The sequence below is a fragment of the Chelonoidis abingdonii genome, chromosome 3 (genome assembly GCF_003597395.2).
Source record: "Chelonoidis abingdonii isolate Lonesome George chromosome 3, CheloAbing_2.0, whole genome shotgun sequence".
Lineage (NCBI taxonomy): Eukaryota > Metazoa > Chordata > Testudines > Testudinidae > Chelonoidis > Chelonoidis abingdonii.
In genome coordinates this window covers 97267557-97292396 of record NC_133771.1, presented here as the reverse complement: position 1 = coordinate 97292396, position 24840 = coordinate 97267557, and positions in this window count along the sequence as shown.

The window sequence follows — 24840 nt, the reverse complement described above, 5'->3', positions numbered from 1 at the left end:
ATTGCTTTTCTAATTTTGGCTGCCAATGCTATACAAGAGGTGCATACTATTCTGGTATAGGCATGCCTTCAGTACGAGAGCTTCTCAAAGTGAATCATATAATTCAGGATTAGACACAGTGGATACCAAACAGAGGGAGGCCCCTTCACTGCACTGTACTCAATAGTCAGAATTAAATTTCTCCTTAAATAGGGTCCTTCAGCAATAAAACGTGACTTACATAATGTGTCCTCTTTTGAAGGTAAACTTGAAATGACCTCGGTTCTCTCAGAGAAAGGTGAATATGTCTTTTCCTCAATCACACGTTCTTACTTTCTTTGGGTTCCTATTGTCAAGCTGGTTGGGCTGCTTTCAGTTTTCATGCTGATTGAAAAAACAACAACAAAAGAGCTATGTTTTCAGGATGTGTTTCCCCATGAAACATTTTCAGTAAATAAGATATCAGCCATATTTAAAGAAGGAAGGCCTTACGTGAGCATTTCTGATTCATTTCAGCTCATATTATATATTGAGATTTGCAGTCTCCCTCACTGATATTGTCTCTTGTACAACTTAGCAAAACTATAACAGGAATGCTATGAAAAGGATATTGGATGTTGGTAGAGCACTGTCATGGAAACAGAAGTTCATATCATTTCAGATTCAAGATTTAAGATCCTCATAGGCATCTCAAAGTTTTTCTGGCTCTTTGTTTGGAGGCACTTGCCACAAACTTTCTACTCAGTTAATTAGAAGTTTTGGATAAGGCTGATTTATTTTTTTCAGGCATAACGGAGTTTTCTTTTGCTTATGGGTGAAAAAAAGAAAGCATTCCAGAATGTTTACCAAAGAATAGCTGTTTACAGAAATTAGCATCTTTCTCTTTGTCTCATGTAACTTAGCATCCATAAATGCAAGAAGATTGTTCTGGTACTTCAAGTCTCTCCTGCATTATTCATTAGGGAAGCTCAAGCCGAATAAGTTTTTTTGGGGACAAAGCTGTTGCTAAGCTTAAAGTTTGGGAGATTTAATAATGCAGTGTTACTTATCCTTCTCCCCAGGAAACTCTTCCACTCACATGATGTTAGAGCACTGTGACTTGGCAAAATCAGTCTTTGTGCTACTTCCTGGATACTGAACAACAGGGCAAGTATGTGAAATGAAAAGAAGATTTATTAACTCTGTCACTTAAGCAATGAACTTAAATGAAAGCAATGAGGGAAATAAACAATGTTCCTCATGGCATTTTAAATATGGGATGGGATGGGATGATTTTTCTCAATCGACCAAAAAGGAAAATCCAGAGCATTTTACAGTGTTTATTATAGTGTGCGAGAGAGTGAGTTCCAGCTCTAGTGACAAATATAAAATATTTTATATCTTTATTTTTGTCAAGTAAAGACCTACCTCCAGCTGGTCTCATTTTGAAGGGAGCTGAAGATATGAAGTGCAATTTTAGATGAATTTTGCTTTTTCAGAGAATTTTCTACAAAGGGATACAATCCACTATTTTATCTGTGGCAGTTTCATCCTTAATGAATATGGTTTTGTTTTTGGACAGCAAAAGAAAGCTTGTGTGTGTATTAAAATAGTGGAAGAGGACCTGGATGTCAAAGCTGAGCTCCAGCTTTTGCTGTGCCATTAGCTTTTGGTTTCAGTGTTCCTCATGTGATCACTAGAGCTCCCTCTCCTAACAGAGACATTGGGAAGGAATGAAGGGTGAACTCAGCTGGGAAGCTTACAAAGAACAAAACCATATTTTTAAAGGCTAAAGGGAAAAAAATTAGAGGAAAACATATGCTGGTGGAAATGGAGGAAATAAAAGTTATGTTACAACCCCACCCCCAACTGTCCTATGTTGCAGTAAGAGTATAAATGGATGAACAAGACCTTCTCCCTCTATGCACCAGTTCCATCTAGCAATTCTTCTCTTGTGCCTTCCTTGAGCCGTTATAGTAACCATTCACTGAATAATGCCAAGGAAACACATAAGAGCAGGTAACAGAAAGAACATGCTGGAGGAAAGTTCAGTGTATTGCAGAAAACAAACACAAACAAAATAAAATACAGTAAACAGCAAGTTAATGTAATTGCAGTTAAATGGACAATTTTGCCAAACCTACAAAATTTTCTCCCCTCACCTTTGAAAATCCAAGGATTTCATATTTCCTTTCTAATTTACAGTACAACTCTTAGAAAGGATTTTTTGCTTCAAAACAAAGGTTAGAAATGTAGTGTTCTTGGCAGCCCCAATGGGACAAAGAAGAACTGAATGACTTGAAGAGTACCCTTTGACCCCTATAATTGATTTCTTCAGAGTAGTCTGGTGATACATTGACAGGCTATTGTGGGGGAAGCTTGCACTGCTTCTTCCTGTGCTGTGCTGGTTCTGTGGATAAAGATATCATGTCAGTTTCCAACATTATCAATCTGACACTAGATTTTGTGGTCAGCATTACCCATGCAGGGCCGGTGCAAGGATGTTTTGCGCCTAGGTGAAACTTCCACCTTGCACTCCCTCCCCCGAGGTGCCTACCCCCCGCGGCAGCTACCTCCCTCTGCCCTGAGGTGCCTCCCTTGCAGCATGCTTGGAGAGGAGGCAGGGCAGGGGTGAGCTGGGGCAGGGAGTTCCCCTGTGTGCCACTCCCTCTTCCTTGCTGCAGGTGACCCTCCCCGCGCTCCCCTGCCCCAGCTCCCTCCACCTAAATTCCGGCAGCGACCGGGGCGGCCGAAGATCCGGCCACCCCGGTTGTTGCTGAAGAAAATGGTGCCCCCCAAATCCCAGTGCCCTAGGCGACCGCCTAGGTCGCCTAAATGGTTGCACCAGCCTTGTACCCATGGGATCACTAGAGTTCACACACATAACACAGAGATGTTGGTATATACCTTTTATGAGCACTACATTCACTTACAAATATTTTTAAAGGAAAATCAGATATTTTGAAATCCTGCTTGTCTCATTTTATTAATATGACATATCATGCCTTTTGTTTTCTCAGTTCCCATTTCTTTATCTGTTCCCAGATTCATTTCTCCCATGGACTTCATGGAGCTAGACAATTAGATTTAGGCTGGGAAAATTTAAACTTCTGAGGTCAGATTTTCCAAATATGACCACTGACGATATTTGTACACATATGTGCACAAAAGTAACACATTTTTGCAGACAAATAGGAAAATGTGTTAATAACACATGCATTTGCATATTTGTGTGTGCAAATATGCACACAAGCTGTCCAGTGTTCCACATTTTCATGCCTAGTTATGGTCAGCTGAAAACATGTCCTTTTGTGGTAGGCTGCAGAATGGTTGGATAATGACACTACCTACCTTACAGAGGCATTGTGAATAAAAGTATTGACATAAGGTTGAGAAATAGGAACTCTGAAGTTTAAGAGTAGATAACTTTGTGCACTGGTTTGAATTCTATGCTGATTCCTTCCTGTATATGGCCATTGACTACACTAGAGTCACACTAACTGTAAATCAGCACAGAATTGCATCTCTAAGTATACTGCAGTTTTTATTTTTACCTGTGCTAGCAATACATTAGCTACATGTTTGTTACAATCAGTTACATGTGTCTGATGTGTAACAACACACTGAATGCATGTGTAGTTAGTTGAACAAAATAGCTGAATGTCCTAGGGTACAATTTGCAATTAAATATATTTATTTACATTTGTACGTACACGTTTCATTTGCTGTTGCATACTATGTTCTTTAGTGTAAGGTTAGAGGTTTAGGGATATTTGTTAAATATTTGTTAAATAGAGATTTTGATTCATCCATCATTCTTTATATATCCATGCATTTCATTCCATGACCACAGGTTCTAAGTGCTAAAAAGAAACCTCTTATGAGTGACTTCAGGTGTGCATATGTAGTTAGAGCAGATGACCATATGAGAAATAAAATATCCTGTTGTAAGTAGATATGGGCCAAAGAGGTGGAGTTCAGATCTAGATTAGATTTAAAATAGGATTTGGGATTTGATTTTGAGGTCTAAGTTTTAGGTTCTGGTGTTGCCTTGACAGCACGGAAATCCCAGCACTTGTGAGAAAATAGGACACTCCCAGTTTTTAATCCAGTTTGGAACTAGAGCTATAATTCAGGCTTAAATACAGAATCAGACCTGACAGCCTCACACTGCTGAGAGAGTTCAGATTCCAAGTTCTAGTGCTGGCTCATCTCAACTGCTAAAAAACTGGGGATGATATTAAAGAATGGGGAAAGATACAGGACATTCATTGGCAGTGTTGTTTCCCAACAGAATGTTTTTCAAACCTTTCTATACAGCAGTGGCTGTATTTTAATGATACATTAAATATATTTATCTTCCACTAGTCCATTTAAAGCAAGACATGACATTCCTGTTCTGTAATTTTGCTGGGATTCTTTTTTGTCCTCCTTTATTTTAATGTCTCCATTTGCCTTTATTTTTTACAAGGCTAATCTTGTAAGGAAATTATAGGGTAATGCTAAGACAATACCAACCATGGTATTCTTCTTAGGCCCAATCATAAAGCACTGTATATGGACGTATAAGGGCAAAAAAGCTTAAGAAACACAGTTGGGACATGCCACGCAGGAAGTAGCATAGATCACATGCAGGCGGATTGTGGATCTCCATGTGCACTTTATAGGAAATCTCTGTTGTAGGTCTCTGAAGCTCACAACTGAGTTGAGATGGAGCGATGTATGCAGATGACAGGTTTAACGTGCATCAGAAGGAAGCAGTGGGCTGCAGTCTATATTCACTACTTTACTTATACTTTGTAATGTCAGTTTTAAAAAGGAGGAATCTTGTAAGGTGAAAATAACAAAGTAGATTCCAGATCCGTGAGAGATACAGTAAGCAATGATGTGATGCAAAGTGTTGCATTTCAACAACTCATTCTTCCTGCAAGGAGATCTACGTGCTTCAGTATATAGTTTCTTTGAAGTGTAGAGAGTTCTTGTAGGTCTTTATTAAATTAATGGAGATGGACATGACTGAATATGATGATAGTTATGAGAAGATAACTTAGAGCTATTATTGAACACCTATTGTACATTTTGGAGAGGCTTATATTTTCCTTGGTCTCCACAGCCAGCTGCGATGATGACTTCCCTGAACAGATGTGATTGCTTGCCCTGAACTGGATATGCTTGTAAAAACACATGGAGGAGTACATTTTTCTTGCAGGGCTCAAGAATGCTGAGGACAACAATTAGTGAACATTGAATAGTGAGGCCACAATGGACAAATATTTTTTAAAAAAATATTTGAGAGACTTGACTGTGCCAGAACTAATAGTTCCTGACATGAATGAGCCCCAGGTTTATAGAAAAATATATGTATAATCCTTCTGTGCTTTTTCCCCACAAAAGGGCATTTACGGCTCAAAGTGCATAGCTTTAATTATTTATTCATATATATTCATATATAATTTGATGGTGCCAGAATTAATAGTTCTTCACTTGAATGAACACCTATTACTTAAATAATGGAAACAACACACTGTGGCCATTTGATGCCATTTTGTAGGAAACAGCCACTAAAATGAACTAAAACAGCCACTGCAACTAAAAATATGAAAAATGTTGCATACTGCCATGTAATATTGCTATTACACTGTGCTGTAGCTTTCATTTATATTCATGATCAAACCACATTGGATCAAAGCACAATGGTTGTGACTACACAAACACACTGTACAGAGCTGAAAAACATGGATGACCTGCTGAAACTGTATCTTCGCACTTCAACATACCTTCTCACACCAGGGCAAAGAACAAAGAAGTTTGAGGCAGTAAAACTGGGAGAGCTAAAAGAGGGGGTGATGTCTGAATGATAGACATTTTAGCAGGTGCATTTTGTATGGACCACAGGAAAATAACGTGGATGCTAGGAAGGCTAGAAAAGGGGCTTCAGTAATTAAGATTAGAGGTAATGATAGTCCTAATTGGTTTCAGAGTAGCTGACGTATTAGTCTGTATCTGCAAAAAGAACAGGAGTACTTGTGGCACCTTAGAGACTAACAAATTTATTTGAGCATAAGCTTTCGTGGGCTACAGGGCTATAGCCCATGAAAACTTATGCTCAAAAAAATTTGTTAGTCTCTAAGGTGCCACAAGTACTCCGGTCCTAATAGGGATATTCTCTGTCTAAAAAGAAAGAAAAGGATACATCTTAGAAATAGTATAAGGGAATATTGCATTGCCCTTTGGGTGAAAATGATAAATGGATGAAGTCCAGCTATGTCTCAAGGAATCTTAAGACCATAAGAGCAAGGTGAAGTTGATTAGTTGGAAAAAGTAACAAGAGAATATAGCCCCTATGATTGTTTGGTTTTACAGTCTAAGGACACTCCTGTCTATTACTGTTACAGGCAGCAGCAAAAGTGAGGACAAATTTTGTATAACCAGAAGGTTATGACCATTACTTTAAGATATAGACCTTGTGACTACCATATATGCCTTTCTCACCTAGAGATTAGACTACTGCAGTACACTTATAAAATTTGCAGATGATTAAAAGCTGGGAGATGTTGCATGTACTTTGGAGGACAGGATTAGAATTCAAAATGATCATGATAAATTGGCGAATTGGTCTGAAAGCAACAAAATGAAATTCAATAAAGAGAAGAGCAAAGTACTACGCTTAGGAAGGAAAAATTAAATGCACAAATACAAAAGGAAGAATAATTGCCTGGGCAGAAGTACTGAAGAGAAGGATGTGGAGGTTAAGATGGATCACAAATTGAATATGTCACCAGTGTGATGCTATTGTGAAAAATGTCCTTCGGGGGTACATTAACAGGGGTGTCATATGTAAGATGGGAGATAATTGTCCTGCTCTACTCTGCACTGGTGAGGCCTCAGCTGGAGTGCTGTTCACTGTTTTAGGCACCTCACTTTAAGAAAGATACAGACAAATTGAAGCGAGTCTAGAGTAGAGTGTGGTATGTTGAAAACTGTTAAAATGACAAATTATCACTTTCGGGGTAAGGGGTTTTTCTGCTTGCTCTGGAGAGAAATGTGAAATCTGTTTTCTGCAGTCAGTCTGCAAAGAGACTGCCTAGGACAAGGTGGGGTGAGTTGTGCCTTTTTGCTTTAGGGAGCAGCCTGTTTTCTCACTCTTTGTTTTTTAAGTTATTGTGTGTTAGGGCTCTGGATTTTAAGAAATAAAGTAGTGTTATACTGCAACCTTCCACAAAGAATACTTTCTGTTTTTATCTAACTTCTCTGTTTACAAGCCCTGAACATAATAGAGAGCAGCAAAAAATCAGAGTTTTAGAAAACATAACTTATGAGGAAAGGTTGAAAGAATGTTTAGTCTAGAGAACAGAAGTCTGAGACAGGACATGATAAACAATTCTTAAATTTATAAAAGGTTGCTCTAAAGAGGATGGTGATGAATTGTTCTCCATGAATACCAAGTGTAGGACAAGAAGTAATCGGCTTAGTTTGCAGCAAGGGAAATATATGTTAGATATTAGGAAAATTGTAACTATAAGGATAGTTAAGCACTTGAATAGGTTATCTAGGGAGGTTATGGGTTGCCTATCACTGGAGGTGTTTACGAGAACAGACTAGACAGGTATGGTCTAGGTATACTTAATCCTGCCTGAGGCAGGGAGATGTACTAGGTAATCTCTTAAGGTCCCTTCCAGCTCTACATTTCTATGGTTTACATGGCTTACATCTTAAATCTATTTTGTCTGACAAAAATCAGGGCTCCTGTGCTTTATTCCACTGTGACTTTGGGGAAGTTACTTATGCTATATCTGTCTACTATTTGACATGCAACTGATATGATTCCTTATTGGTAACTAAACCATGAACAAGACATAGGCAGACACGGTGGGATTCCTGATCCCATATAAGAAAAAAGATTACATTTTTTAATACGCCAGGATCCTACCAGTAAAGCTGGTTCCCATTATTTTTCATGTTCTCTTTTGTCACCTTCCCCCCTTTTTAAACTGTTACAATGTGATTATACACCTTATCTGCTTTGGAACATTTCTGTAAACTCTATGGCATGTGTGTATTGTTAAGTGCTTATGGTATCATCTGTTCTAACATAGAAATATATAGTACTGACTCTCCTGTTCACTCAATGGAAGCTACGAAAATTATTCTGGATGTATAGCACCTCTGAAAAGCAGGCCATTTATCAGGTTCCTACATATGGATATGCTTAACTGTAGACATCTATATCTGTATACACAGGGCCAGCGCAACCCATTAGGCGACCTAGGCGGTCCTCTAGGGCACTAACATTTGGGGGGCGGCGACCACAGCAGCTGGATCTTCGGCCACTCTGGTCGTCGGTGGTATTTTGGGGGCGAGACCTTTCGCCGCCTTTGTGGGGGGTGCCGTTTCGGGGGCGGAACCTTCCGTCACCTAGGGCGCCAAAAAATCTGGCGGCACTCCTGTGTATACATATGGATATACCTAACTGTAGACAACAATATCTTCCTCCTTGGGTTCTCTAGAACCCCCTCAAAAATGTTCCATTACATTTGCCATACCAAAGACATTGCTTTCTTGTTTTGTTCTGTAAATCTTTAAATAAGGCAAATTCATTTGGGTCATGACTTTCAAAGCTTAAGTGTCTAAAGTTAGGCTTGAAAATGTTTAGGCCTGAATTGATTTTCAGAGCTGTACAGGGCCCACGTATGGCACTGAAGTCCATGGGTGCTGCAAATGCTCAGCACCTTTCAAAACGATTTCAATATGTTGGCCAATGCATTCTGGTATTGTTTTCTGCTAGATGTGTGCTCCACATCTACAAAGTATAGTTAAGAAAACAGCCATTCAGTAGACATAACTTTTTCTTCTATTCCCTATATGAAGGCTTTTCAAAACATAAAGGCAGGTGTAACTCTCAGCTCAAAGTACCATGTATTTCAAACTTTACATCAGTTCAGCAGATTCAGTTCGTCAGTTTAATCTGGATCTGAGTACAGATTGTGTTTCTATTTTCACTCAGAGCCATCAAATCAGTCTCTTTATGAACTTTTCCTTGATTAAAAAAAATCCCCTCTGCCTTGATTGTTTACATTCCTGCATGGCCTGCTTTGTCAAAAGTTATGCAATATTTACCAAATGTACTTCCTGGAATTTTATAATTGTATTCTGATTTTTGTTCCCTCATGTATTCTGGCTTTTTTCCCCCAAGTTGAAAGACTAAAGTGCAGAACAAGCACTGAAATGGCTTACTGCAAAGTTCATCTGTTTCTCAGCACTTTGAGGTATCATGGAACCAAACCAACATTGTACAACCCAGACTCAGGAGATGAAAAGGAATCACTCAGTTCTATTGATGGCTGGTACATTTAGAACAAATTAAAGGAAATGCTGCTTCTTTGCAGAGGGTAGAATTCACCTGTGGAATTCACCACCACAGGAAGCTCCTCCAGTCAAATATTGTGGCTGGATTTTAAAAAGGGCTGGATAATCATATTACTTAACAATAACAGCTGTAGCGACAAATGCTAAAATAAGGATATTTAAATATCACGCCCCAGGGCATAAGCTGATTCCAGCAAGAATCATAAACAATATTGCACAACTTGCTAGGTGCTTTCTGGTTTTGTTTTGCTTGCTTGCATTTCAAAGAGGAAACACTGGCCAGACCCAGATGGAGGATACCAGATTTGTTAGACAACAGGTCTGATTCAAAATTCCGTGTCCATATGTTCCTTTTCAAAAGCAGAAATGACCTTTCTAGAAAAAACCGTCTCTACATATCTATCACAATTTGAAAGGTATAAACTGAGATAGTTGGGGAGAAAATAGGGACCTATGACTGAAATAAATTATACTGTTATGTGACCTTGCAGCCCACTTATTGGTGGGTTAGTAAAAGTAGGCTGAGTCCCCAGAATAACAACACAGGCACGAGTTCAGAAACCACAACTGATTAATTCAGCAAAAGGGCACAGAGGCAGTGTCCCAGCCATTGGTGCTGTTTCAAAGCAGTGTATTTTGGTATTTAGCTATTTTGCTGCCCCAAGCATGGCAGGCAGGCTGCCTTTGGCGGCTTGCCTGCAGGAGGTCCCCAGTTCCGCAGATTTGGCGGCACGCCTGCAGGAGGTCTGCTGAAGCCGCAGGACCAGTGGACCCTCCACAGGCATGCCGCTGAAGGCAGCCTACCTGCCGCCCTCACGGCGACCAGCAGAGTGCCCCCCGCAGCTTGCCGCCCCAGGCACGCGCTTGGCGTGCTGGTGCCTGGAGCCGCCCCTGAGTGCCAGTGCATTTTCCTAAAGGCAGGGAGAACGCACTACTCCCAAACTTCCTCTGATGCGGTCTTCTCCCTTTGGGAGGACTGATTAGGAGCTGTCTGTGGATATAACAAGAAACACCTTCTCACCCAGTCAGCACAGGCTGCATCACACTACTTTTGGACAGTATCTTTTGGAGCACTTTGGAACTTCTCCTTTTAAATAGGCACACTTGCTATGCATTCAAGAATGAAGGCCCATGCTGCCTTTGTCTTGTGACAATGGTAAAGCATTGCAGAGTTGCTTTTGTCTAACACTGACTAGGGAACTTTATTAGAACAAGTAAGACAGTATCACCCTGAAGAGATTCTCTCTCTTTTCTTCACTGTAGAATTTCCCCCTATAACCTTCCCTATGGACAAAACTATGTTAGGGGGCAAGAGAAGCAGCAGTATTCAATAAGGTTCCTCTTCAGGAGGTTCCTTTATAATTTCCCTTCAAATAGATGGGTTACCACAAAGTTTATAGAGGGCAACCTATATATATCTCAGATCCTGGAGATTCCAGGGGAAGGGTCACTCAGATTTATGGAGGCAAAAAACATCTGCAAAGATGGTTGCCTCTCCACACTGTTCTACTGGTCCCCTTTGCCCTTCACAGCATAGTTCCCGCATGCGCTGCCATTATTTGTGTCTATCTGAACCTCCCATAAGCAGCAGCCTTAGAGGGCACTTGCTGGAAGCAAATATATCTCTGAGCTGTTTTAACTCCCAGCTAAATTTCCATGCAGAAATTTGGAGGGTCTGCAGGATACAGTGCCACAGAGAATGGCTTTCCTCATGTGACCCCAGCTGTACCCTCAAAACCTTGCACCATCCCAGTGGCAAGGGAGGCAATAATAATAGGTGTACATATTGATGATAGGGTGTGGATGACCACATATCAACCAGCATACAAGGGATTAATTTCCATACTCCTCCCTTCTGTTTCCCATACTGGAGCACAGTTGGAATGATGCTAGGGAAATGGCTCCCGATTAAAGGGAGAAGTATCCAGGCTTGTGCTGAATTAAGATCCTCTAAGCCTTCTGTCAATCAGTTTGTTTTATAAAAAGGCTCTTTGGTATCTTCTTAGGAGAAAGGACTGGAGATTAGCACTAGCACGCTAAAGAACCTAGAGTTTAAGCAAAGGCAGAATGCCTATTAAACAGAGTCTTGTAGGACTGTTTTAGTCTAGATCCACTGGACTTTCTTTGATTTCTATAAAGCAATTAGTTTTATACCTCTAACTTTAAGTTTTCTGGCAGTAAAAGCTCTTCCTTTGCATGTTTGACTTCTCAAACTTCAGTTGGAGCTGCTGCCAGTTTACAGTGCAAAAAACACATGGTGTGTTTGAGTCACTTAGCAGTAGAAAAGTTTAGAAATGAAAATGACCCAAGGATGCTGCAGACCTGTCTTTATATTTAGAAGTTAGCAGTTGTTTCTTCTATGATATCTTTGCAACTTCCCGTTTTTCCTGCATGTTGCCTAGATTCCTTGTAAAGCAAAAAGGATTGTGCGGTTTCATTCATTATTAAGAGGTCTAAAGATAATCCTGTCCCCACTACTGATAGTCACATGGAAAAAATGGAGGTTGTGTTTTCTTGTGAAAAGTTTCCCAGTTTTGTGCACATGAGGTACAAAGTCCAGGTTTTATTTGTAATGTGGCATTGTTCTAAAGGCATCTGCTGAAAACAGCAAGCCAAGTTAACCCTAACCACTCCCATGTTTGGGAAAAATGACTGACGATGCGGATCAACTAGACTAGAGCTGGAGGTACCTTTGCGTAAACACAAACTATTCTCTGGGATCATGAAACTGCAAAAAGAGAGCTGGGCAAGAGTTAGATCAATCCCTGCCTCACTGATGTGAGAGTATGTGTTGAAACCCCAAGGTCTTTTTCTCCACAGAAACTGCATATTACCCTAGATGAGGGTTTGCCTAAGGTAAATGCTTTGTAAATGGTTAAATATCAAAGTGCGATAAAATAACTGCCAAAATATCTAGGAATCATATTGATACAAAACAAGTCTAATGCTTTGTGAGAACTACATTAGGCAAGAGTTGTTCTGATCCATTCCCAAACCATAGGAATGCTCAGCAGACTGTTGTATTTGCCAGTCCTGGAGCAGTTTGGATTGCATAGCACTCATTTAAAGTCCACATGTGGGAATACTTTTGGAGTGAATACATGGCCTCAACGTGTTCTTGCATTTTCTAAAACACTGAGGGAAGGCCGTGTTGAAATTGGTTTCTGGAAAAGCACAGAATCATTATATCAAATTTGACAATGGGAGTCTCTTGTGTTGTAGTTAATGTCTTTCTATTGTATTATTATTTCCCATAGGATTGTCCTAGAGTTTTTCCTACTGCCACATTTTTTTTTAAAAAAGTAGCAATTTCACTTAACATTCCAGGCTGTCATTTAGGTGCCTTCAGATAGGGCTGAAAGCACAAGAAGAATTCTGTTTCAAGAAAAAAATTGAGGTTTTGAAATTTTTGTTCATCAGAACAAAGATGAGAACTTTCAAAATTTGTCAAGAAAAAACAGAAGCTAGTCCTGCAGAATAGGCAGTTGTCTAGTGGATAGGGTACTTGGCCTGAGAGGTGGGAGACTCAAGTTCCTCATGTGTCTGATTTGGAGCAAGGACTTAGACCTGGGCCTCTTGGGAGAATGCTCTAAAAAACAGGCTCTGGAGTTGTTTTGTCTGTCTGTCTCAATCTTCCCTGTTGGAGCTGTTCAACTTTGTGTAAATTAAATATTTGTTGGGCCAAAGAGACACTGACTTGATAGCCTGGAGATTAGGACACTCCAAATTGGGCAGGGCAGGGCAGGGCAGGGCAGAGACTTGAACCAGGTCTCCCACTTTCTAGGTGAGAACCCTAACCACCAGGCTATTGGCCATTCTAGAGGGTTCTCTGGTTTTGACCAGAAATTCCATCCTGAACTGGAGAAACTGTCCCTACAAAAGTTTAGTTGTCACCAATACATTTATACAAAAAGCTCCAGTCTAAAAACTCCCAACCAACTCTGTCTTCAAGCATGATGTTACTTTCATGTCAACAAGTAATGAAGCACCTTTAGCACCTGTAATTGCTGCTATTTAATTATATTTCTGTATACACACTTTAGAATTATATTCAGTAAACAATCACGTAAAATGCTGCTTTTAAAATCCGTGCAGTCAACTACAGTAGTTAAATTACCGTTGGGTAGTGGGCATCTTCGAACTGAAGAGGACCATAGCTGTTTTCCATTGTCCCACAATAGCAGATGTATTCTCAGCTAGAAATACTAGACCTGCATTCTTGTGAAAGCTGGAGAATAAAGCTCTGACTGGAAGATTTATAGAAACTGAATGTGATTCTAGCTGTGACCTTGCTCCTTGAAAGAGCTGTCTATACAGGAGGTGAAAGACAGTATTTAAATAACTTAGGGCATATCTACACTACAAAATTAAGTCTGGCTAACTTATGTCAACATACAGCTGCTGCAGTAATTACATCGCTTGAGCGTATCTACACTTTGCTCCTTGTGTCAGCTGTGCACATCCTTCCCAGAAGTGCTTGTATCGATTGTGCTGTCAGTGTGGGGCATTGCAGGATGGCTTCTGAAAGCCAGTAAGAGCCAATATAAACAACACAATGTCTATGCTGATGCTGCATCAACCTAACTACTTCGACATTTACTGTTTGCCTCTCGTGGAGGTGGAGTTTTAAGCCATCATAGTTGGGGCAGTAACATCGTTGGGAGTGAAAATTTTAGCGTAGATAGTTACATAGGTTGACGTAAGTTGCCTTGCATTGACCTAACTCTGTAGTATAGATCAGGCCTTAGTGTACAGAGATGTCTCAACTTCTGAGCAGTCAAAGAAGGTTCTATAGTGGGTTAATGCTTTGTTGGGATGATAGAAGGGTGAAGAGACCGAGCACTTTTAAAGATTTTCCTAGCTTGCTTTATACTCATTATCTCAGCCAGGTGGCAGGCTGTCTGGAGACTTAGCCAAATGAAGTCAGTGACATTAAAAAGCCACTTATCTGCAAAATAATAGGTTTCCGTGTGCAATGAATATAATTAAGTACTCCACCAAAAGTACTTTTGATGACTGGGCTGCGCAGCTTCAGTAGCTATCTTCATCCATTTCATATTTCACAGTTAAGTTCATGTTTCAGCTATTTTATTGAAATAAAATGTCAGCTCTATTTTTTAAAACACTTCTGCCATTACAATATTCTAGAAATCTGCCAGAATAGCTAATACATTTAGCCAGTTTTCCCTCTTATTTGTTCATGTTACCTCCTCAGATGAAATCAGATTTGACAGCTGTTAATTCCTGTATGGCAGAAAACCCCTCAGTATTTCTTATTCTTCATCTATTCCAAGGAGTAGAGAGAAGGTCTCGAGACAGTGCTCATAAAACCTTACTTGTTATTTACGAACTTAACATGGCTGTTTTGCATGCTACTAGTTAACATATTTAACCCATTTAAATTTTTCCTTGACAACTCAGGAGGATAGCAGTGATTGCATTTGTGTTCTTCTTTAAAGCCTCAAGTGGCCAGGGATCATGTGTATACTCATAGTGTTAGGAAAACAGTGGTCAAAATACTCAGCTATTGCTTCCATTGTTGATGTCACAAATGGGGCTGAATAAGTAGTGGCATTTTGTATTGTAGACAAAGCCTTATTGACAAGCCGAGTTTCCCATCTATACTGACCCTCCAGTAGCAGTTTGGCACTGACATCAAAACTGGGTTTTCACAAGCAACTTTCTGTTTTAATGGGGAAACCTTAGATCTCTTCTAGAACTTCTTAAATTGCTCTCTGTTAAAAAATTGTAAACAAGTAACAAAACCTGCTGCTTTGTCAATTTCCAGATCATGCACACACATGATCTGCAACACTTTGGATGTAACCAAATGTCTTTTCTTTCGAATTTATATTCCTAATAATGCAGCATCTTTATACCCTCTTCTGGCACTTGCTCACTGGACTACACGTACTGAATTCTAATACATTCAAAGATATAACCCTATGAGTTGATGCACATGCTTTTCATACTGTGTACTCTTAAAAAGACCAAAAGAGAGAGATTTGGTTTTATTTAAATTTTATTGATCATTAATTTAAAACAGATTAAAAAGGCTAAGAATGTAAGCGGGCATGAAATGCATAGAAGTGCCATAAAGAGTCATTTTATATTATAAAAACTACATTTTTTTATAATTTCCTGGAAGTTGTATATAGCTTGTAGAGAAATATTTGTGATTTATTATATTTGAGAAATTTGGAGAGAAGGGCCATAAAGTGCCATAGAGAGTCATTTTATATTATAAAAACTACATTTTTTATAATTTCCTGGAAGTTGTATATAGCTTGTAGAGAAACATTTGTGATTTATTATATTTGAGAAATTTGGAGAGAAGGGCAAATCTAATAACAAAGTTAGATAGGTAGATGTTCTATTAGGTTTAAAACAAGGAATTTAGTTTTATTCCTGTGGTTCTGATCTGATATCTGATTAAATAGTAATAATGATATTAACTTGCTTCCAAAACATTGTAAGTTGTACACACTGGACACCCTCATCATCTGAATCACAGCTATCCTCTCAGAAACAGGTCACCAGTCAACAAAAGCTAGACCATACACTAGTCAAGCAAACCAAGACCAAAGCCTAGCTCCAGCACTGAATGACTCAAGATATGGGCATGTATGAGTGTTCATAAAGTATTATGTTTCCACTCTAAATATCTGTGTAAGCTCTGTAGCCTGAAAGCAAGGAACTTTCCACTCCCATCTCTTGGTGAACTGGGGAAAGAACAGTGTTGGCATAAACTATTTACCCAGAACTCCAGATGGACAGAAGTTCCAGAGAAAGTATCTCTCTCTCCTCATCTAATGATGAACAGAAGGAAGTACTGCTACAGAAATAGCTTCATTTGCATAAACTCTTTACTCAGAGTTCCTATAGTGAGACTTTTTGCATAGTTATGGTGGCTCCCAAAAGCAGAATTGGTTAGGTAGTGGAACTAAACTGAGGAGAGAGGAAAAAAGGGCTTCTACTCTGTGGCAAGGACTATACTTGTGGGTTCTGTATGCTAGTGGTTCCCGTTCACTGAGGATCCTGTCCTGTTGGTAAGAATCTTCGTTAGGAGGCAAAGAGGAGGCAGCTTTTTGGCAGAGACTATGAGAACCAGCTCTTTGACGGGGTGCAGTGCAGAGGGAACTCTTTGCTGAAGCTGCTGAGGACTATGCTGAGGCCCCTACTACCCAGCCTTTAAATAAAGCTGAAATCACTATAGCAAAGTTAAGTGGTAGAGCCCCTGGACAGGACCGGGCAACACTTCCCAACAGATTGGAGACATACCTGTCCAAGTGTACCTCAGGACTCTGTATACCTACTGACACCAAACCATGAAAGCGACTTACAAGATGGGGAAGGGTGAAGTAACATGGTAAAGGGATGTTTGTCTATAGGACGATCTCAGTGGTGGGTCGGGAACATAGTGAATGGACTATTACCAAAGTTATCGTGGAGGAGTATTTTACTTAACATTCAGATGATGATTATGATGCTTGTCACCTTGATTTCAAGGACAGCATTGACAATCATTGTTTGTATTGGTGAGTTTTGCACTCCATGAGTAACATTCATATAGACTGGAGTTGGTCGATTGTTTTCTGATGGAATAGTTTTCTGTTGAGAAATGCTGATAAAAAAATAAAACTCAATGTTTTACAGCAATGTATCTGCTTAATCATTTTTTTGACAAAATATTATCAATTTCATTTTGATAAAGTCAAAATGGTCAAGGAGAAAAAAGCACTTTGGCTTATTGAAAAAAGCTCTTCGAACTTATTGAAATGAAATGTTTCAATAAGGTCATTTTGACATTTACTAAATGAAAAATTTCAGAAATTTTGCTTCGAGGGAAATTTTGGCTTTTCATTCCAAATCAGGATGAAAGGGAATTTTGAGTTTTGATCATCTTTAAATATATTTTTGCTGTGTTTCTTACAAGTAGATTCTGTGGTCCTTTCTCCCTAATAAAATGATCCTTGTTTCATACATACACAGGCTCACTGCCTGCATGTGAGCAAGTATTGCCTATTAATGGCCCCCAGAGATGATATTTAGTGATCCCAGAAATCTTGAGCCAGTGGTGTTAATTATTTAAAAGGGACCCCTTGCTATCTGAACTCAGACCTTGTTGCAGCTGACAATACCTGGCCAAAGGGTTATACCTCTCTCATAACATCTCACATGTGGACAATGAACAGCACCTTGCAGAAGACGAGCCCAAATCTTCCCCTGAGAGGAGTAAATTTTAACTGGAGGTATGTCTACACTTAACATGGATCAACTCTGGTGATCGATCCACTAGGGGATGATTTAGAGAGTCTAGTGAAGACCTGCTAAATCGATCGTAGATCGCTCTCTTGTTGACTCCAGTACTCCACTGGAATGAGACGTGTAAAGTAAGTCAACAGGAGAGTTTCGCCCATTGACCTAGCACGATGTAGGTACCATAATAAGTCAACCAAAGCTATGTTGACTCCAGCTACATCATTCATGTACCTGGAGTTGCATAACTTAGGTTGACTTAACCCTGGAGTGTAGACCTGCCCTCAGTAACAGACAGTTCTGGACAATAGTCTATCTTGCACTTATGAATATAAGCAACTTGCTTGCAGCCGTTCCTGTGCATTTTAAAAAATTCATTTTCTGTCCCTATCAATGAGTACACCTTTTCACTACCTGAGAAATACAGGGAGGTGCAGTGAAAAATCCCTCTGAGGCAATTCCAGGTTTAATTAGTACAATGTATTAATGTGGATTCTTGGGTAAAGGAGAAGCAGACACTGTTTATTGTTAGTAATCAGTACATTATTAGCTCTTTGTCAGACTCTCAACTAGACTACTTGCAAAGTTCCCTGGCCCAGGAATACATATCACAGAATCATAGAATTGTAGAGTTGGAAGGGTCCTTGAGAAGTCATCTAGTCCAGGCCCCTTGTGCTGAGGCAGGTTCAAGTAAATCTAGACCATCCCTGATAGGTGTTCGTCCAACCTGTTCTTAAAATCCTCCAATGATATGATGGAGATTCCATAACGTCCCTTGGAATCCTATTCCAGAGAATCATTACCTTTATAGTTAGAAAGTTTTTCCTAATATCTAACCTAAGTCTCCCTTGCCGCAAAGTCAGCCCATTATCTCTTGGTTTACCTTCAGTGGACATGGAGAACAATTTATCACCATCCTCTTTATAACAGCTCTTAACATATTTGAAGACTGTAATCTGGCCCCCTTCAGTCTTCTTTTCTCAAGACTAAACATGCTCAGTTTTTTTAACCTTTCTTGATAGGTCAGGTTTTCTAAACCTCTTATCATTTTTTCTGCTGTTCTCTAGATTCTTCCAGTTTGAGAAGTCCTTAAGTGTGGTGTTTAGAATTGGACACAGTACTCCTGCTGAGTCCTACCAGGTCTGAGTAGAGTGGGACAGTTACCTCCCACATCTTCCATATGACACAACTGTTAATAAACCCCAAAATTATATTAGCCTTTTTCACAACATTGTTGACTCATATTCAATTTGTGATCCACTAGAAACCCCAGATCCTTGTGAGCAGTGCTACTACCTAGTCAGTTGTGTATTTGGTTTTTTCCTTCCTAAATGAAGTACTTTGCTTATTTATTTAATTTTATCTTGTTGATTTCAGACCAATTCTCCAATTTATCAAGGTCTTTCTGAATTCTAATCTTGTCCTTCAAAGTGCATAAAGCTCCCTCCCAGCTGGGTGTAATCTGCAAATTTTATAAGCATACTCTCCACTCCATTATCCAAGTCATTAATGAAAATATTGAATAGTACCAGACACAGACCTGACCACTGCAGGAATTCACTAGATACGACCTCCAAGTTTAACAGCAAACCATTGAGCAAATTACTTTTTGAGTATAGCGCTTCAATCGGTTATTCATCCTCCTTAGAGTAATTTCATTTAGACCACATTTTCCTAGTTTGCTTATGAGAATTTCATGTGGGACTCTATCAAAAGCCTTACTAAAATTAAGATGTATCACATCTACTGCTTCCCTCTATCCAGTAGATCAGTAATCCTGTTAAAGAAGGAAACTGGGTTACTCAGTAACAGATTCGGTAGCTGGAGACACATCATTCATGCAGTTTAAAGACCCTTCTCAGACTGTCTGCTGTCCCTAACCCAGAGAGGGATATGGCCCATTTCATATATTTTTGAGGTCTGTGTGGCATATCCAGATTTTCTAAACTCTTCACTTTTGTTTTTTTTAATAGTACATTTCTAGTCCTCCTGATTTCAGATAAAACCTTCCAAATGTGGTGATCTTCCTTAAGTTCAAGGCAGCCTGAAATAATTGCTCTGAAAGTTTCTCTCTCGGACCTTCCGCTAAACTTATTGCAGATGCTTAACTGTAGTGTAAGCATACTCTTAGACTGTGAACTCTTTGGGGCAGTGTACTGAGTCGGTGTGGCCTCCCTCCATCCCAGAGGGGGAGGAACCACCCTCTGTGCCGAGGTGGGTAGCACCAGACCTGCCTTGCTCCTCCCACCAGAAGTGGGTAAGCAGAACCATAAGTATAAAGGGCAGGACCTCTAGCTCAGTTGGTGCTGGGTCACCGAGGGAGGCACATGTATCCTGCTCGCTCCAGGCTGCTGACAAGCCCAATGACGCCGAGATCACTGGAAAACCTGTGTCTGCTGCAGACCTGCTGCTGGCCACCTATCCATAAGAGACAGAGGATTTCCCCTTGATCCAGGTACTCCACTGTTAGGGCCCTGGGTTGAGGCCTGGTGGAGTAAGGTGGGTCTGGACCCTCCTTGCCACCCCACCCCTGGAGTGGCAGCCTCTCCTTGACAAGTCAAGAGGCCTGCGTTTGTCAGCCATCTGCCAGAGCTAAGACACCCAACCCTTGGGTTTTCGCTCTTCCCCTGCCTGAAGGGCTCAGAGCTGGGTTTGCTCTGCCCCTGACTACAGGGCTCAGAGCTAATTGACTATTGGGTTTGTCCTGCCCCTGATTAAAGGACTTGGAGTTAATTGATACTGTGTTTGGCCTGCCCCTGCTTAAAGGGCCCAGAGCTTATAGACTGAGGTGTCTGCTTTGGCCCCTGCTTAAAGGGCCTGGGGACTATAGATTGTTGGCTGCTCTGCCCCGGCCTAAGGACCAGAGCATGTGGACTCCTACAAGGCCCTGTTCCGGCATAAGGGCTGGAGCCTGTTGGCTATTTGGGGTTCTGTCCCATTAGACTGCTTGGGACACTAACACCTGTGTGCTAATTCCCTGATACTAGACAGATATCCTGACTGTATAGTGAGGTGGTATGGCCTGCCTCTGACCCAGAGGGGGTGGGATGACCATCTCACCATTACAGTCAGTGACTGTCTTTTTGTTCTGATTTTGTGCAGCTCCTAGCACAATGGGGTACTGGTTTATAACTTGGACTCCTAGGTTCTGTGATAATACAAATAATAATCATGCAATAATGGCATATATTTGGTTCACATGCCACATGGAACAGGAAAGTCACACAGCCAGTTTTTGGTTCAACACAAAATATTACATGTGCTATAAATCTAGGCTAATATGAGCCTTTATCCTTGGTTCACATTTATCAGGTGACTTAAAGCAAGCTAGCAAGAATTTATTTCTGTACATCTTCCAAGCTGGCCACCATCCCACTTTTTCATTTGTCAAAATTACTTCAAAAAGCTTTGCGACATCTCAAGGAGAAACAATTACAGGCCAATCAAAGTGATGCACATCACTGTTGCAGCTTTATTGGCGGTGGCCCAGATCATTAGGTAACAGTCAGGGACTGTTGTAATACCAGTGAAATGTTAATGTTTTTTTATCTTTCCCATTACTGTACATTTGCCTTTGAAATATACCCCTATTTGGTGTATACTAACAACTCTTGATTGATTTACACTGGCAGTAGAAATTACAGTTGACAAATTCCAAAGATAAGAAGGAATTAATGACCTATGAAAATTTCTAAAATGTACCTATTGCCAACACCAGATATTGTCCTCTTAGATTCGTGACTTACAGTACAGCTTATTGAAAAAGAAGTAAACGAAATTAGTCTAAATGAATAATCAAGAAGATATTATTTTCCATTTAACAAACTGTAGGGCTAAATTATATGACATCCAGGACTCATTTTTAAAGTTTCCTCTGCAGAATCTGTCTTACTTTAGAAGCCTGAAAAGAATATTACTCCTTATATTAGGCCTTATATTACAAATGACTTTTCCATTCAACCACATTGTTGCTTTAATGATCCGTAGAGATGGTTAAAACAAACCAACCATCAAACAAACACCTTAAAGTGAAAATGTTTAATTTTTTTTGTCAAAAATGTTATTTTTTTCACCATTTTTCACACACCTCTGTCACTGGGCAAAGAATTGGGGGAATATATATATATATATATAGCTATTTTTCACTGAAAAAAAAAATTAACTGGCTTGAGAGTTAAGACAACTACACCTGAATCATGCAAAACGAAACACATACAACACACGTAAGCCACATTCAGTAATCTGGACTTATTTGTTTGAGTGGCCAGAGCTAAAACACAAAATATTAGAAAGAAATTCCAAAATTGGTCTCAAGTAATTTTTTCATTTCTAATTCCTTTTTCTATAAATTAATCACCTCAGTTCTGGCACAGCAGGAAACGAGTTTTACCTTTTCCATGTTGGTTTTGAAGTTCCTGAGTGATCTTCAGATATAACATTCGCACAATCATGCATAGGTGACTTTATAAATTTTTGAAGCTTCTAGAAGGCTCAATGGACAGGCCTAACATCGGAAATAAAGTCTCTCTCCTTATCTGGAAATTATCACAGCCCACCGACTCTCTAATTCATTGATTCAATCCATTTGGCTTTGGCAGTTTTATATCTCAGACCCTGCATGCTCTTCTCAGCTGAAGGGATGCCCACCGCACGATGGGCGCCCTTCAATTTGTAAGGGGGTGACAAGAAGCTGTTTCTGCCTCAAAGCCTACTGTCTTTTCCAGCAATATGTATTCATGTTAGCCTCATTACTTTCTGACTCCCTTTTCTGCCCAGTGCACTTTGTTACAATAAAAGTTCCCAAATTTTAAACCTAATGCTTTAAATGTAATTGTCCCATCATTTCACAGTATCTTCTTCCCCCACAAGGCCTCAGTTTCCTGCCTGAACTATACCCACTGATACATCATGTACAGGTGGATAACCAGAGTGTGCTAAGTGTTTTTCAGACATATGTAAAGGCCAGGTCCTTGCACCCAAGAGCATATAAAGGATACAGGCAGTGGAGAGATGGGGGATTCGTTGCAGCAGAAACAAAATGACTGAAGGCATGATGTTTAATGTGTAACATGTTGGTTACCTGTTTTCTGTCTGGACAATGTTTAGGCTGTTTTAAACAAATCTTTGGCTAGGGTTTTTATAGGCATCACAGAAGAAGTGTGTTTTAATGAGGTAAAAGTGAGGTGACACGGTAGACTAGAGTATTAAGGGAATACCAGGCAGAAGGGGGCCACAGAAGAAGTCAAGGAGACAGAATGGAAGAAGGAATGTAGAAGTTGGCTAGCTATGTGAGCTTGATGGAACAGGATGGGTCAGAAGAGAATAGTAAGAGATGAGAGCAGAAGGAAAGCTTAAACTTAATAGCAAAGACAATACCTTAATAGCAAAGACAAGAGGTGAAATCCAGACCCCATTAAAGTCAATGGTAGTTGTGCTATTGATTTCAATGGGACTCAGGTTCTCACCTAAGAATATTGCCTCTGAGGTGACAGGAACGCAATGAAGGAATTTGGATATGTGCTGGACAAAGCTGGAGTCACAAGCTAGGTGGGTGAGAGTTAGTTACTAACCTTTTATTAAGCAGAACAGAATTGTTGGCTATGCAGGTTATTTTCTTATATAATTATTGAAAGAGAAGATATCAAATATTGTAAATAAAAGAATACAGTAAGGTTAAAGTAGTATTAGAAAACAGAGATGAGTTTTTGGCAATATGGATGGAGGAGGGTGGTGAGACAAGAGTCAGGGAGGCAAGTGAAGGAGAGTTTGAAGTAGCTGAAGCAAGAGATGCTCAGGGCCTTGACAGGGAAATAGCACTGTGAATGAAGAGGCACAGATGGACTTTGAAGGTATTTTAGAGGACAAAGCAGCAAGATTTAACAATGGCATTGTGGGGAGAAGCAGAGAGAGGAGACAAAATGACACCAAAAATGCCAGCTGGACTGGGACAGGGAGGATGTTAGAGTTGCCAGTGATTCCCAGAGAAGGGAAGGAGAGGTGAGTTTGGAAGGGACGATGAGGATTTCAAGTTTCGCAATGCTGAGTTCAAGATGGAGGACTGGGTAGTTGAAAGTGCTGTCAGAGAAGCAGACAGATATAAGACTGTCTGGAAAGGTCGATCTGTGAGTCATCAGTATAGAACTAGCAGCTGAAACCATGTGGTTAGCTGAGGTTGCCAAGGGATAAAACACACACAGACTGAGAGAGAGGAGAGGATTAAGGACAAAGCATTCAGGAAGGGAGCAGGAGGGTTGGGTGTGGGGTGGAAGATGCACTTATTGGACTTATGTTCTATTTTTTTTTACTTTGAACCCTGAATCCTAGTTTGAAAGTTGACTCATTTTTTAAAGTTGGTAAATGGTGCCTGGATGCCATTCTTTGGGACTCTCTTTTGGTTATAGATATTGAAAAATATACAGCTCCATGCTGACAGGGAGATGTTTCCTAGATTTATCAGGAGGCTGTCTTCCTGTGGGAGAGCTTCAAACACCAGTGTTTTACAGCCAGTCCTGGCAGAGTTGGCAGGCAGTGTGACTGACAGTGCATAGCAGAGGATCTTTTCATTTTAGCAAACTGATGTCAACATCTGGAAAAGTTCTAAATCTAATGATACAATATTATAATGCAAAAATCTTTGGAGAATCCTAAAGTTGTCCCCTACCAGCTTGATTAATTGCTAACCTTAATAAATTTGCTTCCATGAGAATAAGTAGAAATTGAATTAAGTATTAAGTAATCCACTGATGTACTTTAATAGCTATATTCCTGTAGCTGTGTTTCCCCTGGATGGCCTACTCTTAAAGGTTCAGGTATGTCTCAATTTGTTTAATATTGGAAATGAATACTCAAGGTATGTCTTTGTGTGCTGGGGATTGGAATGAAGTAATATTTGCGAGGAAATGTGTTGGAGTGTAGATCGGAGGTGTGTGGGGATACACTAATATTGCATTAGTTCCAGATGCTCAGTTTCACAAGGGCCCCATTAGTAATTTGCTGAAAGCTTCATCTAGTGTCTGATCTAAACCCCACTGAAGTCAATGGAAAGATTCCTACTAATTTTGATGAGCTTTGGATCAGGCCTCTAATTTGTATATACAGTGGAAATAAGTGCATGCAACCATAACTCATAGACTCATAGACTCATAGGTCAGAAGGGACCAATATGATCATCTAGTCTGACCTCCTGCACAAGGCAGGCCACAAAACCCTACCCATACACATTTATAACAACCCCTAACCCATGACTGAGTTATTGAA